General features: G+C 38.0%; 1 protein-coding gene across 5 annotated transcripts in view; it reads right to left on the bottom strand.

Moving 5' to 3' along the window:
- The window catches only part of FOCAD (focadhesin), a 293,625-nt gene that overhangs the window by 176,554 nt on the left and 103,559 nt on the right, over positions 1-13,512 (bottom strand). The window lies entirely within an intron of this gene.

A 13,512-nucleotide genomic window follows, 5' to 3' on the forward strand; every position in this document is an offset into this window, starting at 1 on the left:
AGAAATTGACCCAGGACTGCTTTCCTGAGTATAAACTCTAGGCTTCATGCAAAAAAATGGAAAAAACATTTAAAAATTTAAATGCCAGTTAAAAACACTTCATTCTACAGATATCTATGTGGGGTTTATAAAGAATAAACAAACATATTGCCACAGGATGGAGTAGATACTTGACCTTGTATTTTCGTCTGTGTTTCTCTTTGTCTAATTGTTTCATGCTGACAGGCTCATCCCAATTTTGCTCTAGGCATAATCGATACTAAGGCTACAAGGGAACAGTAGTACAGCATTTCTTATCTGGAAAGCTCTTTATTAAAAGTACTGTACACTCTGGCTTCTTTTTGCTGGTGTGAAGAACACAGGAAGCAGGCTGACTTCAGGGGGGCAGCAATTCACAGAACTCAGTGACAATAGAACAGAATGCAACGTGTCCAAAGACTCTTTGTGCAAGTTCCTTTATAGAATATATTTTCTCCTTTTCTCACAGCAGTAACTTACAGACCATTAAATTTCACACATTTCCTATTCATTTTCCATGTTAAAATATGGCTAATGACCCAGAGTAGAACCATCACAGGATTCTGCCCTGAAAGTCAACTTTTTACTGTTTGATAATCTATGACTTCTATAAGACCAGCATGTCCTGGGCCATGAACCTGCCTTCATAAGTGATTTAAATGACTCAAACATGTATACACTGTCAAAACAACAACAAAAAAAAGCCCTGAAAACATTACAAAGGATAAATTAAAATTATCAAAGGTTGCAATTGTCTCATTAAGACCTTTAGCTAGACTAAACAATCAAAAGGTAAAAAGAAAGCACAAGTCCTCAGAGTTGTAAATGCAAGCAAAACCAAAATAAGAAAGAAACAAACAAACCAAAAAAACACAACTCTATCCCTACTTACAAACAAGAGAAAAGCATGCAAGTACCAAGGGTTTGAAAGAGGCATTGGGTTTCACAAAAAATTTGTTAAGTTCCTCAGTGAAGGACGCTAAGGAGGAGATTTTTGGTTCTCTAAAGCCAAAGTTTATAAATTTTTCTTCTTTGGCATATTTCATTTTATAAACAAGTTAAAAAGAAATCATTATGCCTTACATGTAGCAGTTAGAGTTCTTCCACTGAAGGTGAAATACTAAGCTACTGTATGATTTTACTTTAAACCATCTCAACCTATATAAAAGTTATTCATTTTCATGATTCATGTTCCATTCAGATGTCTAAGTATTTAGTCTTGCCATAAATGCTTAACAATATAAGTAGAAACATAGAAAGAAAACACATTTTCTTAAGTTTTAAAACCACTAACAAGCAGCATGGATTCCAAAAGAGAATATAATCTGCTGTCTTTACATCTCTTTATTAAGACAGACTATTGAGTATCTAATAACCTATAGGCTTTTGTTGAATCACACATCTATGTAAAAAGTAGCTTCTTCCAACATTCCTATTATTCTTTAAGATATAATGCTTCTGGGTAGAGAAATCTCAATTCCAACAGTTACAGGGAAGCTGTATTGTACTGTATAGTCAGTAATATAGCTAAAGTAATAATTATTATTTGTATTTCATATATTACATCATTATATAATAATTATAACAAATACTATACTAATTAGCCAATGATACAGTTAATATAATTTCTAAGCTAATAGATATTAGAGAATGTTTTAAGAGGTGAGCAATATCCCTTTCTTCTCAAGGGGCCAGAGAAATATTGTGAGGAATTGAGGGTGAGGGTGAATCCCAGGAAGACACAGAGAGAAGTTTATTTGAAGCTGCCAGAAGGAATATGGGTGGGTATTCCTGGAAATCAAGGTCAGAGTTGGCAAAGAACTTAACATAAAATTCAAAATGGGAAGGAGAGTTAGGAAGAGAGGAAGAAAAGGTCCGAAACCCCTCCCACCTCTCTCCCCACCCTATCCCTCTGGGTTGTCCCAGAGCGCCAGCTTTGGGAGCCTAGCTTCAAGCATCAAACTTGCACGGGCCATCTATTTTACATATGGTAATGTACATGTTTCAACGCTATTCTCTCAAATCATCCCACCCTCCATCAAGTATGATTAAGAGGCACACAGTACAGATCACTGGTCAGAACAGCCATCATCAAAAAATCTACAAAGAAATAAATGCGGGAGAGGGTGTGGAGAAAAGGAAGCCTCCCATCGTTTGGTGAAAATGTAAACCGGTACAGCTCCTTACAAAACTAAAAACAGAGCTACCATACGATCCAGCAATCCCACTACCGGGCATATACCCTGAGAAAACCACAATTCAAAAAAGACACACTGCCCATCAGCAGATGAATGGATAAGGAAGCTGTGGTACATATACACCATGGAATAATTACTCAGCCGTTAAAAAGAATTCATTTGAATCAGTTCTAATGAGATGGATGAAACTGGAGCCCATTATACAGAGTGAAGTAAGCCAGAAAGATAAAGACCAATACAGCATACTAACACATATATATGGAATTTAGAAAGATGGTAATGATAACCCTATATGCAAAACAGAAAAAGAGACACAGAAGTACAGAACAGACTTTTGAACTCTGTGGGAGAAGGTGAGGGTGGGATGTTTCGAAAGAACAGCATGTATATTATCTATGGTGAAACAGGTCACCAGCCCAGGTGGGATGCATGAGACAAGTGCTCGGGCCTGGTGCACTGGGAAGACCCAGAGGAATCGGGTGGAGAGGGAGGTGGGAGGGGGGATCGGGATGGGGAATGTGTGTAACTCTATGGCTGATTCATATCAATGTATGACAAAACCCACTGAAATGTTGTGAAGTAATTAGCCTCCAACTAATTTAAAAAAAAAAAAAAAGTGCATTACCCAGTAAAAAAAAAAAAAAAAAAAAATTGGAAGAAAAATTAAAAAAAAAAAAAAAGACACATTATCCCAATGTTCACTGCAGCACTATTTATAATAGTCAGGACACGAAGCTAGTGGAAAGCTTCTATATAACACAGGGAGCCCAACTTGGCACCCTGTGACAACCTAGAGGGGCAGGGTGGGATGGGGGTGGGGCTTGGAGGGAGGCTCAAGAGGGAGGGGATACTTATGTATATAGTCATGACTGATTCACGATGCTGCATGGCAGAAACCAACATAACACTGTAAAGTAATTATACTCTAAAAAAAAAATTATGATCAACACACTTATTGAAATAATCTACAATAAGACAAGCAATAAAAAAAGGTGCTATTATCAATTCTATTTGGGATTGTACTGGAGCCCTAGTCAGTGTAGTTAAAAAAATGAAATAAAATAAATTTAAAAATATACATGCACCCTAATGTTCACTTCAGCACCATTTACAATATAGAGGACATAGGAGTGACTTTAACGTCCATCAACAGAGGAATGGATAAAGAAGTTGTGGTGCATATATACAATGGAATATTAGTCAGCTGCAAAAAAAAAAAAAAAAAGAATGACATACTTCATTTGCAGCAACATGTATGGACCTAGAGATTGTCATATTGAGTGAAGCAAGTCAGACAGAGAACAAAAATATCACAAGATACTGTTCATATGTGAAATTTAAAAAAAAAAAGGGGGTACAAATGAACTCATCTACAAAACAGAAATAGAGTTACAGATGTAGAAAATAAACTTATGTTTACTGGGGGTAAGGGTGCTGTGCTTAGTCACTCAGTTGTGTCCAACTCATTGTGACCCCATGGACTGTAGCCCACCAAGCACCTCTATCCATGGGGATTCTCCAGGCAAGAATACTGGAGTGGGTTGCCATGACCTCCTCCAGGGAACCTTCCCAACCCAGGGATCAAACCCAAGTCTCCTACATTACAGGCAGATTCTTTACCATCTGAGCCACCAGGGAAGCCTGTAGAAGTAGGATGATAAATTGGAAGACTGGAATTGGCATATACACATTACTATATATAAAGTAGATAACTAATAATAAGGACCTACTGTATAGCACAGGGAACTTTACTGAATACTCCCTAAAGGCCTATAAGGGGAAAAAACCTAAAACAGAGTGGCTATATATGTAACAGATTCATTTTGCTATACACTGAAACACAATATTGTAAATCAACTATACTCCAATAAAATTTTTTAAAAATACTATAAAATTAAAGTTCATAAAATGTCCCCATTAGGCCTAGGGTCCACATTATCTCTTGACTAGAGATTGTGTTTATATTCACACCATTGATTTCAAACTAGATATAACCAGATCTGGACAAATCACAGAGGTAGGAAATAGCGCTCTGAAGAAGAAAGAATAAGGCCAACTGGACATTACTGTTTATGAGCCATGAAGCCATATGCTTCAATTGTCATTCAGGCATCTCTTAGGGCAGACTGAATGATTTACATCAAATTGTGGTGAAACAAAATTACTCACAGTACCAGAAAGGCAGGAACTGTTACAGAAACATAACCAAAATGCACATGAATCTATCAACTGCAATTTCCAGAAAAAACACTAATTTAGGAATTAGATGGCATCCCCATATATTATAAGCACAGACTATGATATGAAAATCTTCCTCTAAACTAAATCAATGTGTTTAAAACTTTCAAGACCACCATGGGAATTCACACACAATGCTTATTCTTGGATCTCTCCCCAGAACACTCTAGATATTCCTTCCAAGAATATAAAAGGCACTTAATTTTTACTGAGCACCACCTGGCCTGAGCTTATATCTTCAGCAAATTAAGTGTCATGATGTCTGGGTAAGAGAACTATATGGATTATTAGTAACTGCTGACAGCATTTCTAGATATGGGGGGAAAACATGTCTCTTTTTTTTCAAGTGTTGATTTATTGCTGTGGCCTTGAGGAACTATCTAGTTATTTTAACACCATCATCTGTGTCCAGTTAACTAAAATAGTACTCAAAAGGCCAAGTTTCCTTCAGACTATCTAGCTCCATTAGACCTCCATGGCCCTAAATGTATTAAACCCAATGGAAAATGCATGCCACAGGGGAACCAGGTGAGGAGGGATGGAGGACGAAAACTTAGTGGGGAAGGGGATCCATCGATGTGCATGATAAGAATAATAATCACTTTTTTTATAGATGACCAGTGCAAGTTCTATGCATGAAGCAGGGGACTCAAAGCCCGTGCTCTGGGACAATCCAGAGAGATGGGGTGGGGAGGGATGTGGGAGGGGTTTCAGGATGGGGGGGACACACGTGCACCTGTGGCTGATTCATGTTGATGTATGGTAAAAAACCATCACAATATTGTAAAGTAATTATCCTCCAATTAAAATAAATAAATTAATTTAAAAATAAAATAAAATCATTAGGTAACTAATTAATAGGGAACTATGAGAATCAGGCTTATAGAATGTGAATGCACTGATCAATCTTAACATTACCAAAAGTGAGATGATCTAGATATGATATTAAATGAACACTTGATTTTCAACAAAGATGTCAAGGTAACTCAATGGAAAAAAGATAGTCTTTTCAACAAACGCTGCTGAAATCATTGAATATATGCATAAAACAAATAACTTTTTGGACTGATTCAAATAGAAATGTTCTATTTGATTATGGTGGTGATTATGTGATTGTGTATAACTGTCAGAACTCACTAAACTGTAATCTTAAAAAGAGTGAATTTAATGTATGTAAATTTTTCCTTAATAAATCTAAGTTTAAAAAATTACACTTTTAAAAAGGTATATTTTCTCATCATTATTAACTCTAAAATTATTAGTTGATATTGATAACTTACAGTACTAAGTACTATCAAAAATAATTTCTATTATTCCCTTATAATAAACAATAACCATTATACCAAACATACTTCAAACCTGGCATATCTCTTTCAAATTTTTCAAAGAATTTCTTTCACAAGATGTTACAGTAGGATTCCTACAATAAATTATGGTGTTAACACAAACACAACACTTAGATAAGCATACTGCATGCCAGTAAACTCTACATAGAGATTATCCTTTCTCTAGGGGAGCTACTGACCAAGAGATCAAATCCAGGTCTCCTGCATTGCAGGCAGATTCTTTACATCTGAGCCACCAAGAAAGCCCACATAGAGGTAGAAGATAGCTTTTAAATTCCTATTTTACCTACCTACTAACTTAGCGTCTGCTTACTAGTAGGCTAAGACTTTTCTTTAGTGTTTATCTACTCCCCCATGAATTTGAGCCAATGATTGCTAAAATACACTATCTTTTTATAAAGTAAGAAAGGTCAAACATGCATGAAATAAGAACACATGTCATGTAGTCATGTTGACTTGATGAAAGAAAGAGAAAATACTCCTCCAATAAGAGATCATGACCCTAACTCATCTATTTGAATCTACTTGAAGCAGTTATTCACAATTAGAGAACTTGCTTTTTCTTTTTCATTCTTTTTGTGTGTGTGTGGGTGGGTTGTTTTTTTAATTGAAAGATAATTGCTTTACAGTATTTGTGGTTTTCTGTCATACATCAACAAGAATAAGCCTTATGTACACCCATGCTTTTTCAAAATACTCATTCTTATCCTTTTGGCTGCTTTTCCTTCTATTTAAAGGCCAGAGAAATGATACGATGTGGTTACTTCATAATGAAAAGTTTAGAAAAGAACACTATCTCCCACTTCTAGTCTTTTATCCTTTTCAAAAGACTTTAACTCCACTTGTAAGTTATTAATTATTTACATCGCCTTTACTGCTGCATGAATTTGTGTAACTATATTTAAACATTTTACCTTACCATTCACCTTAACAAGCAAAATTACACTTTTTTTCTCATTTCTTTCAAAACTTCTAAGAAATTATCAACAGAAGCATTACATATTTAATTTATATTAATAGCACTGCTTCTTAAAGGACATTTATTGAATAAATAAATGAACCTGGATGGTCACTCCAGTGTTTCCTAACCATCCCTATTTCATGGCACACATGAAAAATGTTTATAAGAACACTGGATCACACTAGAATTTCAAAGACTAAATGTATCTCCTGAGCATCAATACACATATTGATATAACATATGTTTTATACCAGTGGCAAACATAGGTCAGGTAACCTACTGAATGACTTCCTCAGATTATCTCCAGGCATTATTTGTGCATTTACTATTCTAAAAAGATTACCCAACAAGGTGTCAACAGTGAAAAAAAGCATCCAGTAGAATCAAGATTGTTACAGACGGTGAAGGGAGAGAGAAAGTAGGAAGCAGGCTGAAATGACTCACATTACTCATATACCATAAGACAAAGGTACTTTGAGTACATTATAGATCCACTTGCAGAATCAGACCAGAGAAGGTCTAGTCAGAGGGAAACTTCTGTTACATATCCGCAGTTGTTTACTTGACAAAAGGGAATTAGTGCGACAAGTTGGGGACAAAAAAGAATTCCCAATACACCAATTTCACATCTTAAAGAAACACACTGGGGGGGAGGAGCCAAGATGGCGGAGGAGGACAGGGAGACCACTTTCTCTCCCACAAATTCCTCGAAAGAATAACTGAACGCAGAGCAAACTTCACAGAACAACTTCTGATCGCTAGCTGAGGTCATCAGGCGCCCAGAAAAGCAGCCCATTGTCTTCGAAAGGAGGTAGGACAAAATATAAAAGATAAAAACTGAGACAAAAGAGGTGAGGACGGAGATCCATCCTGGGAAGGGAGTCTTGGGCGGCATTGCTTGGGGTAGGGTCCGGGCCTGAGTGCCCTGAGGACAATCAGAGGGAGCTTCTGTGAGTTGCCAACTTGAACTATGGGAGACCAAAAGAGAGAGAGTAAATTAACCGGCCCGAACACACTGCCGGCCGCTCGCAGAACAAAGAGACCGAGAAAGTCCAGAGAAGAGCTCGCAGGCTGCGGACCGGCCCAGCCCCGCCGGAGGCAGGAGGCAGGGGGGAGGGGAAGGTCGCGGCGAGACACAGGGCGCAGGCACCCGACCGGCGCGGGCGGGGACTGGGGCTGGGGACGCAGAGGGCAGAAGGCGCACGCACCCGACTGGCGCCAGAGGAAACTGAAACTGGGTCCGTGGAAGGGAGTGGGCGCGCCACACCTGGGGAGAGTGCGCCCACCAAGCCCCTGGCTGCCTGGACCGCTCTGACGGGGAAGGCACAGAGAGCAGGCGCAGCTTTTTGCTCCGCGCTTTTGTGGAACACCCGAGGGCTGGAACCTCGCGCAGCGCGGGCCACGCTCCATATAGAGCAGCTGGGAGCCTGAGCAGCGCAGACGGAGAAAGCAGCGTCAGCCCCTCCTGGCAGCGCAAGCCCGCCCCCGCAGCGCAAGCCCGCCCCCACAGCGCCAGCCCCTCCCCGCAGCTCCACCCCCTTCCCGCAGCGCCAGCCCCTCCCCGCAGCGCCAGCCCCTCCCTGCAGCGCCAGCCCCTCTCCGCAGACCAACGGACCTAGCTACCTGAATAAGAGTCCACCTCCGCCCGCCTGTGTCAGGGCGGAAATGAGGCTCTGAAGAGACTGGCAAACAGAAGCCAAATAAACAAAGGGAACCGCTTCAGAAGGGACTGGTGCAACAGATTAAAATGCTAAAGGATCTTCTCTAGACAGGAAATGCAGAAAGGTTGTATAAATGTGAACCCAAACCAACAAAGTAAATGGCAACGGGACCACACCTATCAATAATTACCCTAAATGTAAATGGGTTGAATGCCCCAACCAAAAGACAAAGATTGGCTGAATGGATACAAAAACAAGACCCCTATATATGCTGTCTACAAGAGACCCACCTCAAAACAAGAGACACATACAGACTAAAAGTGAAGAGCTGGAAAAAAATATTTCACGCAAACGGATACGAAAAGAAAGCAGGAGTTGCAATACTCATATCAGATAAAATAGACTTTCAAATAAAGGATGTGAAAAGAGACAAAGAAGGACACTACATAATGATCAAAGGATCAATCCAAGAAGAAGATATAACAATTATAAATATATATGCACCCAACATAGGAGCACCACAATATGTACGGCAAACACTAACGAGTATGAAAGAGGAAATTAATAGTAACACAATAATAGTGGGAGACTTTAATACCCCACTCACAACTATGGATAGATCAACTAAACAGAAAATTAACAAGGAAACACAAACCTTAAATGACACAATGGACCAGCTAGACCTAATTGATATCTATAGGACATTTCACCCCAAAACAATGAACTTCACCTTTTTCTCAAGTGCACACGGAACCTTCTCCAGAATAGATCACATCCTGGGCCATAAATCTGGTCTTGGAAAATTCAAAAAAATTGAAATCATTCCAGTCATCTTTTCTGACCACAGTGCAGTAAGATTAGATCTCAATTACAGGAAAAAAATTGTTAAAAATTCAAACGTATGGAGGCTAAATAACACGCTTCTGAATAACCAACAAATCATAGAAGAAATCAAAAAAGAAATCAAAATATGTATAGAAATGAATGAAAATGAAAACACAACAACCCAAAACCTATGGGACACTGTAAAAGCAGTGCTAAGGGGAAGGTTCATAGCATTACAGGCTTACATCAAGAAACAAGAAAAAAGCCAAATAAATAACCTAACTCTACACCTAAAGCAATTAGAGAAGGAAGAAATGAAGAACCCCAGGGTTAGCAGAAAGAAAGAAATCTTAAAAATCAGGGCAGAAATAAATGCAAAAGAAACTAAAGAGACCATAGCAAAAATCAACAAAGCTAAAAGCTGGTTTTTTGAAAAAATAAACAAAATTGACAAACCATTAGCAAGACTCATTAAGAAACAAAGAGAGAAGAACCAAATTAACAAAATTAGAAATGAAAATGGAGAGATCACAACAGACAACACTGAAACACAAAGGATCATAAGAGACTACTACCAGCAGCTCTATGCCAATAAAATGGACAACTTGGATGAAATGGACAAATTCTTAGATAAGTATAACTTTCTAAAACTGAACCAGGAAGAAGTAGAAGATCTTAACAGACCCATCACAAGCAAGGAAATCAAAACTGTAATCAAAAATCTTCCAGCAAACAAAAGCCCAGGACCAGATGGCTTCACAGCTGAATTCTACCAAAAATTTAGAGAAGAGCTAACACCTATCTTACTCAAACTCTTCCAGAAAATTGCAGATGAAGGTAAGCTTCCAAACTCATTCTATGAGGCCACCATCACCCTAATTCCAAAACCAGACAAAGATGCCACAAAAAAAGAAAACTACAGGCCAATATCACTGATGAACATAGATGCAAAACTCCTTAACAAAATTCTAGCAAACAGAATCCAACAACATATTAAAAAAATCATACACCATGACCAAGTGGGCTTTATGCCAGGAATGCAAGGATTCTTTAATATCTGCAAATCAATCAATGTAATACACCACATTAACAAATTGAAAGATAAAAACCATATGCTTATCTCAATAGATGCAGAGAAAGCCTTTGACAAAATTCAACACTCATTTATGATTAAAACTCTCCAAAAAGCAGGAATAGAAGGAACATACCTCAACATAATAAAAGCTATATATGACAAACCCACAGCAAGCATCACCCTCAATGGTGAAAAATTGAAAGCATTTCCCCTGAAATCAGGAACAAGACAAGGGTGCCCACTCTCACCACTACTATTCAACATAGTGTTGGAAGTTTTGGCCACAGCAATCAGAGCAGAAAAAGAAGTAAAAGGAATCCAGATAGGAAAAGAAGAAGTGAAACTCTCACTCTTTGCAGATGACATGATCCTCTACATAGAAAACCCTAAAGACTCTACCAGAAAATTACTAGAGCTAATCAATGAATATAGTAAAGTTGCAGGATATAAAATTAACACACAGAAATCCCTTGCATTCCTATATACTAACAATGAAAAAACAGAAAGAGAAATTAAGGAAACAATACCATTCACCATTGCAACAAAAAGAATAAAATACTTAGGAGTATATCTACCTAAAGAAACAAAAGACCTATACATAGAAAACTATAAAACACTGATGAAAGAAATCAAAGAGGACACAAACAGATGGAGAAACATACCGTGTTCATGGATTGGAAGAATCAATATTGTCAAAATGGCTATTCTACCCAAAGCAATCTATAGATTCAATGCAATCCCTATCAAGCTACCAACGGTATTTTTCACAGAACTAGACCAAAGAATTTCACAATTTGTATGGAAATACAAAAAACCTCGAATAGCCAAAATAATCTTGAGAAAGAAGAATGGAACCGGAGGAATCAACCTGCCTGACTTCAGACTCTACTACAAAGCCACAGTCATCAAGACAGTATGGTACTGGCACAAAGACAGAAATATAGATCAATGGAACAGAATAGAAAGCCCAGAGATAAATCCACGAACCTGTGGACACCTTATCTTTGACAAAGGAGGCAAGGATATACAATGGAAAAAAGACAACCTCTTTAACAAGTGGTGCTGGGAAAACTGGTCAACCACTTGTAAAAGAATGAAACTAGAACACTTTCTAACACCATACACAAAAATAAACTCAAAATGGATTAAAGATCTAAATGTAAGACCAGAAACTATAAAACTCCTAGAGGAGAACATAGGCAAAACACTCTCCGACATAAATCACAGCAAGATCCTCTACGACCCACCTCCCAGAATATTGGAAATAAAAGCAAAACTAAACAAATGGGACCTAATGAAACTTAAAAGCTTTTGCACTACAAAGGAAACTATAAGTAAGGTGAAAAGACAGCCCTCAGATTGGGAGAAAATAATAGCAAATGAAGAAACAGACAAAGGATTAATCTCAAAAATATACAAGCAACTCCTGCAGCTCAATTCCAGAAAAATAAATGACCCAATCAAAAAATGGGCCAAAGAACTAAACAGACATTTCTCCAAAGAAGACATACAGATGGCTAACAAACACATGAAAAGATGCTCAACATCACTCATTATTAGAGAAATGCAAATCAAAACCACAGTGAGGTACCATTACACGCCAGTCAGGATGGCTGCTATCCAAAAGTCTACAAGCAATAAATGCTGGAGAGGGTGTGGAGGAAAGGGAACCCTCTTACACTGTTGGTGGGAATGCAAACTAGTACAGCCACTATGGAAAACAGTGTGGAGATTTCTTAAAAAACTGGAAATAGAACTGCCATATGACCCAGCAATCCCACTTCTGGGCATACACACTGAGGAAACCAGATCTGAAAGAGACACGTGCACCCCAATGTTCATCGCAGCACTGTTTATAGTAGCCAGGACATGGAAGCAACCTAGATGCCCATCAGCAGATGAATGGATAAGGAAGCTCTGGTACATATACACCATGGAATATTACTTAGCCGTTAAAAAGAATTCATTTGAACCAGTCCTAATGAGATGGATGAAACTGGAGCCCCTTGTACAGAGTGAAGTAAGCCAGAAAGATAAAGAACATTACAGCATACTAACACATATATATGGAATATAGAAAGATGGTAACGATAACCCTATATGCAAAACAGAAAAAGAGACACAGAAATACAGAACAGACTTTTGAACTCTGTGGGAGAATGTGAGGGTGGGATATTTCAAAAGAACAGCATGTATACTATCTATGGTGAAACAGATCACCAGCCCAGGTGGGATGCATGAGACAAGTGCTCGGGCCTGGTGCACTGGGAAGACCCAGAGGAATCGGGTGGAGAGGGAGGTGGGAGGGGGGATCGGGATGGGGAATACGTGTAAATCTATGGCTGATTCATATCAATGTATGACAAAACCCACTGAAATGTTGTGAAGTAATTAGCCTCCAACTAATGAAAAAAAAAAAAAAAAGAAACACACTTATCCCACCTTTACCATCAAATTGTGTTCCAAAAGGAACATATAACTTTCCTTAAAGAGATGGACTTTTTCCATACCATTCTTAAAAAGGAACACAAGCACAGGACTAAGTAAAGAATATAATAAAAACACCATACCTCCTTGGTTATGAAATCCTTCCCTTCACAGGAAATACATTTTAGACACTCTACCCAACAGAAAAAATTACAGATGCCTATGCTAAATATATGGTTCATTAAAAGGGGGAGGAAGGACTTTATTAATAATGTCTGACATCTTTATTATACTCCAAGAACTGTACAGATAGAAAAAATGACTCTGTCTTCACATCCCAGCATGTTGATCAGTACTATATATAGCAAGGACCCAGTATTTTTTTTTTGCTTATTAAATGACTGAATAAAAATAGGATTAAATTCCAAGAAGTTAGAAAGAGATTAATGCCTATTATATAGGCACATTTATTCTGAATTAATTAATTTTTCCACCTTAAAAGATTGATATTAGAACCAAGGGCCATGCATCTTGGAATAGGGTGCAAGAGTTAATGAAAATGTTAAAAAATTAGCAAATCCATCGATAACAAAAACAGCAGATTAGCATCCTATGTAGATTCTCATTCAAAGTGCTTTCATTAAAGAAAATATTTGCATCATTAAATATACATCAACTCAGAGGAAGGAGGGGAAAAAATTGGAAGAATAAAGATAGCAAGGAAAAAAGAAGCCTGTACTTTAAAACTGATAAAAATCATCCA

The sequence above is a fragment of the Cervus elaphus genome, chromosome 29, assembly GCF_910594005.1.
Source record: "Cervus elaphus chromosome 29, mCerEla1.1, whole genome shotgun sequence".
Taxonomy (NCBI): domain Eukaryota; kingdom Metazoa; phylum Chordata; class Mammalia; order Artiodactyla; family Cervidae; genus Cervus; species Cervus elaphus.